This window comes from Ailuropoda melanoleuca, chromosome 14 (genome assembly GCF_002007445.2).
Source record: "Ailuropoda melanoleuca isolate Jingjing chromosome 14, ASM200744v2, whole genome shotgun sequence".
Lineage (NCBI taxonomy): Eukaryota > Metazoa > Chordata > Mammalia > Carnivora > Ursidae > Ailuropoda > Ailuropoda melanoleuca.
The window spans coordinates 26,926,492-26,932,552 of NC_048231.1; positions in this window are offsets into that span (position 1 = coordinate 26,926,492).

Consider the following 6,061-nt stretch of genomic DNA (forward strand, 5'->3'; position numbering starts at 1 on the left):
GAAAAGAAAGCTTCTAATAAAAAGGCAATTAAATATAAACGGAGGAAGAGAGATCTATGGACAGCTGGACGCAGGAGTCAGATCTGCTCAAGAGGTGAGATAAAAGAAAATAGCAGTTATGAGACAAGTAATCATGTGTTCAGCTTCCCTTGCTCCTGCGGTCTAGGGCTTGAGATAAACAAGAAAAGGAGTGCCTCTCAGTTCTCAAATTTCAGATGAGTTTTGAAAGTAAAGACTGTCTTTGTCTTCAAGGAGCAGCATTTCTGGGTATCTCATCTGCACATCACCCACAGCAAATTTCTCATTTTTCCAACGTGAAAAGTGTGATTAAAATCATATGGTCTCTTGAGAAAGATGAGAGATCTTGCCTTTTAATGCAAAGTTACTGATAAAGTCTGATAGTAGTCTGTTGTCTCTAGAAAATGGCTCTACTCTTAGAAATCTGAAGTCAGCCCTCAAATTCAAGGGCAGAGGCCAAGTCTTTTTCCTCTTTGTACTTTCCAAGTGCAATGTCCAAACTGCAGTACGTACTCAATATGTATTCGTTAAATTGAACTTAAAAAAAAAAAAATCACTGTGAAAATGGTGCCTCAAATTACTGGGGTAAGTATGGAACTTTTGAAACGTGGAGACATCTGGATAACTATTTGGGAAAAGATCAAATTTTAGATTTATGCTTCACACCACACATAAACTACAAATGGACAGAGCTCTAAATGTGAAATATGAAAACTTCTAATACAAACACAGGTAAATTCCTGAATAACTTGGGGGTCTAAATATGACTTAATATTTCAATACAAAAAAGAAGTTTACTTTAAAAAAAAATCACTGAATATGGGGCGCCAGGGTGACTCAGTCAGTTAAGCACCTACCTCCAGCTCAGGTCACCATCTCAGGGTCCTGGGATCGATGGGATGGAGCCCATGGAGCCCAGGTGGGGTTGGGCTCCCCCACTCAGTGCGGAGTCTGCTTCTCCCTCTCCCTCTGCCCCTCCCCACTTGTGCACTCGAGCACGTGCTCTCTCAAATAAATAAATAAAATTTTGTTTAAATTTTTAAAAAATATTAATAAATTCACCGAATAATCATATTAGGGGATAAGGAAGAAGGATTATTTACAAAAGAAAGTGGAAACATTTTTTTTTATAAAGATTTTATTTAATTATTCATTCGACAGAGATAGAGACAGCCAGCGAGAGAGGGAACACAAGCAGAGGGAGTGGGAGAGGAAGAAGCAGGCTCTCAGCAGAGGAGCCTGATGTGGGGCTCGATCCCATAACGCCGGGATCACGCCCAGAGCCGAAGGCAGACGCTTAACCGCTGTGCCACCCAGGCGCCCCAAAGTGGAAACATTTCTTAAAGTAAAATCTCCTGGGGCATAAAAGAGTACAAAGTATATTCCCTTCATGAACTATCCTGTAACATCGGCTGTTTATCCGATTTTTTTGACTTTGACATACGTGGCTTGATTGCACTTGCTAATAATGTCCCTCTGTTCAGTGACTTCTAAAATATGTGTAGGAATTCTGTTAATTCAGGACTTTATATAAAGACAATAACAATAGTTCAGAGGACAGAACCCACATAATGGAATAAATTATATGTTGCTTACTAAACATTTTCTTACGCAGAATTCAGATAAAAACTGCTAGAGCAGAGAACAAGGTGGTATATAGTCAGTAGAATCAGCCCTGGAGTCCCAGCCTACTTCACGGCTCGCTACAAAACTAAGACAATTCCTGTCTTCATACTAATCTGAATTTTTTCCCCCCGTTTTTGTAATCTACAGTCATTCAAACCCTTGCCCCCTGTGGCTGATCTCCCAGCCCTGGAGTCCCAGCCTACTTCACGGCTCGCTACAAAACTAAGACAATTCCTGTCTTCATACTAATCTGAATTTTTTCCCCCCCCGTTTTTGTAATCTACAGTCATTCAAACCCTTGCCCCCTGTGGCTGATTTCCCAGGAGGCAGGATCCACTGTTTCAGGAGGGAAGGAGCCAGATCATCCCTCTTCTTGCCCCCAGCAGCAGAGGCTTTGGCAGCGACCAGACTCCCTCAGCCATTTCCTTGAACCTGCGACTTCGATCGTGTAAGGGAAACTAGCTAGATGTAAGTCAGGACGGCCAAGAAAGCACCCTGGAGCCACGTCAGAGTCCAGAAGAGGCGCCGGCGGGAGGCTCCATCAGAGGAGCCCTGAGCGCCTGGAACAGCAGGGTCAGAAGTGCCATCCTAACCTATGGCTCAGGCACGGTGACCTAGGCTGTCTTTCTGGTCCTCTGGCTCCGGCCCGTTTCACAAGGCTGGTTCGGCAGCTTTTCTGCGCCCCATCTTGATTTCGAAGTCATTCATTTTCTGCTCAAGTTAGCCACAGATGGTGCTGTTGTCCTCAGCAAAGAACCAGGCTGCGATCCAGAGTGGAGGCAGTCATCCAAAAGAATTCTCAACCTCTGTATCTGCATTCCCCACCCCTACCTCCCACCCCCACCCTCATTCCCCGGCTTTAAAACACTCTCTTTGCCACCACTCGTTCTTCCCCCGGTCATTGTGGCTGTGTGGATTTGCTCAACTAAGAGAACTCCAGGAAGTTTTGCACTCCTACGTTTCACCCTTGATGTGTCTGTTCCTTGGATTGTCAATACCGTTTTTTGCACTCCTGCCAAGGGAAGAATTTCAGAATCCACTTAATCCCAAATCCTAAGCATGAAGAAAATGACAGTGCAAGAGGTTTCCACCACTTGAAAGATTTTTTTTTAAACATCTGGTGCAATGCTGTCCAACACATGTAATTTGAAATTCTCTAGTACACATTTTTTTAAAAAAGCAGATGAGATCAATTTTAATGATATATTTTATTTAATCCCAAATATCTATGTGTGATCAAATATGTTATCAATGGAAAATATATTAATACAATTCTTTGTGTTCTTTTTATCATACTGTCTTCAAAAACCTAGAGTGTATTTTACACGTACAGCACATCTCAGTTTGTATTAGCTACATTTCACGTGCACAATAGCCACGGGTGGTCAGCAGCTCCTGTATTGGACAGACCAGATCTAGTGGATGGTGGGCCCTGGGCTGGGCACACTCAGTAAATGTCTACCTCTGTGGCTAAGGATGAGGCCGAAGAATTTCCACTCTTTGCTAGAGCCACCATAACAAAATACAACAAAACTGTGGTAAATCTACTTTCTCACAGTTCTGAAGTTCAAGATCAAGGTGACAGGAGACTTGGTTTCTTCTGAGACTTCTCTCCTTGGGTTGCAGGTGGCTGCATCTCTCTGTGTCCTCACATGATCTTTCCTCCGTGCTTGCAAGTCAACGGTGTCTCTTTGTTGGTCCAAATCTTTTCTTATAAGAACATCAGTCAGATTGGACGAGGGCCCATGCTAACAGCTTCATTGTAACTTAACCACCTCTTTAAAGGCCCTGTCTGCAAATACAGTCACATTCTGAAGCACTGGGTGTTGGGGCTTCAATACACAAATTTGAGGGGGACACAATTCAGCCCGTACAATCTCTCACCATGGATAAGTATCACCCCATTGCTCAACCATAACACACCATTGAGTGTGTGATCTCTGATCAATAAACTTACAGCCAAAGTCAACAGGAGAACTTAGAATTTTCTCAGAAAACTTAAATGTACACTTTGGTGTCCGAAGGAAAATCTGTTGCATAAACAACATACTGCTATTTGTTTTGAGAATTCACAACTGTGCACACATAAGTCGGGAACTATGTTTTCCTTCCAAGGAGGAAAACATAGTTCCCGAGTTCCCGATTTCTTCTTACAGACTGTGTTAAAGGTAATCACTTGCTCTTCCCAGGACACAGCTGACAGGTGCTCTTCTGTATGACCTACCTCATGCTGTTGTGGTTGGGAAATATCCTTTCTTCCGTATGTCTAAAGTCTTCTCATTTTTATTTTATTTTTTATTTTTATTTTTTTTTAAAGATTTTATTTATTTATTTGACAGAGATAGAGACAGCCAGCAAGAGAGGGAACACAAGCAAGGGGAGTGGGAGAGGAAGAAGCAGGCTCATAGTGGAGGAGCCTGATGTGGGGCTCGATCCCAGAACGCTGGGATCACGCCCTGAGCCGAAGGCAGACGCTTAACCGCTATGCCACCCAGGCGCCCCTAAGGTCTTCTCATTTTTAAAGATACATCTGAATGCTACCTCCTTCTAATGTTGCCCTTGATTTATCTGTTTAAAGCAAACTTCCCTCCCTCTAACCTCTCATGCATCTTCTGTATAAAACTCTATAGTTGGACAAAGGTTAAGTCCTATGTATGATTCATTATAATTTCTATTACACCATCACAGTGTTATGCTATGGCACAGACAGTGTTCACTTATAATAGACACCTAGTAAGTGTTGATAAATGTTTGTGGAAAGATTTTCTGAAAGAATATTTAATCTGAAGGCTCACAATAATACCTCTTTAGCCTGCTGCCAAAACTCCACTCTGGGGGAGTGAGCCCGTGAGTTCAAGATGTTGTTAAAATGCATCAGCCACAGTCCATATATACAATGGAATATTACTCAACTATCAGAAAGAACGAATTCTCAACATTTGCTGCAACGTGGACGGCACTGGAGGAGATAATGTTAAGTGAAATAAGTCAAGCAGAGAAAGAATTATCATATGGTTTCTCTCATCTATGGAACATAAGAACTAGGAAGATTGGTAGGGGAAGAAAGGGATAAAGAAAGGGGGGGTAATCAGAAGGGGGAATGAAGCATGAGAGACTATGGGCTCTGAGAAACAAACTGAGGGCCTCCGAGGGGAGGGGGTGGGGGATTGGGATAGACCGGTGATAGGTAGTAAGGAGGGCACGTATTGCATGGTGCACGGGGTGTTATACGCAACTAATGAAGCATCAAACTTTACATCAGAATCTGGGGATGTACTGTATGGTGACTAACATAATATAATAAAAAATCATTAAAAAAATGCATCAGCCACAGAATCTTTCAAGAGATCACATTTGGGGCACAGGAGGAAGGAATAAAACAAGCAGGTCGAGAGCATCTGAGAGAAGCAGGGAAGGAGTGGAAAACAGAACAGAACTGAGAGGCTTAACCAATTTTATCACTGGATTCAGAGCGGACCCTGGTCAGAACAAAGACCCTATGGAAAAATGAACTATTGGAAATGACTCTAGCCTAATCCTACTGGGTTGGCCTTGGCCTGGGTTTCTGTCTCTGTTTTTTATTTGTAATTCTGGGGGCCAGGATTAGAGTTTAGCCCAACCTCAGGGCGTTCACCTGGACCTGACATGTTCCCTAGTTGTTGCCTACTCCCCAGGAACCAGGCCAGAACTTTCTTTCTCTGCCTGCCACCTAGAGTCCTGCTCTCAATGGTTTGACTACCTGGAACCCACAAGTGTCCACCTCATCTCTATCCCATTTAATATGGTTGGGGTATTGTGATATAGTAAGAAATATATATTTGGCCCCCAGTTCTGGTACAGAGTTCCTAAAACCCTCATCATTTGATGAGTGAGCGAGGTGATAGAAGCATCTTTGGTTATAACATGTGGCCTTAGTCCCTGGTTCTGATAGAGCTTAAAGAACTCTTGGAATCAGCAGAGTGATCAGAATCCCTTTTTATCCTAATGAGATGACTGGTGGCTTATCGCCCCTGGAGAGCTTCAGGATGAGGGGTGATCACTAGAAAGACAAAGGCATGCCAAGAGGATTAGAACTTTTAGTCCAACTTCCTGACCTCCTAAGAGAGGAGAGGGGATGGAGATTGAGTTAATCACCAAGTTCCCAATGATTTACTTAGTCATTATACCTATGTAATGAAATCTCCATGAAAAAAAAAGTAAACTATTGGGTTTGGAGAACTTCTGGGTTAGTAAATACAACCACATACTGGGAAAGTAGAGTGCCCCAATTCCACAAGACAAAAGCTCCCGAGCTCAGAACACTTCTAGACTTCTCCTATATACCTTTTCATCTGGCCATTCATCTGTATCCATTCAAAATATCCTTATATAATCTTTTATGTAACTATCCCTCATAATAAACTGATAAATGTGAGTA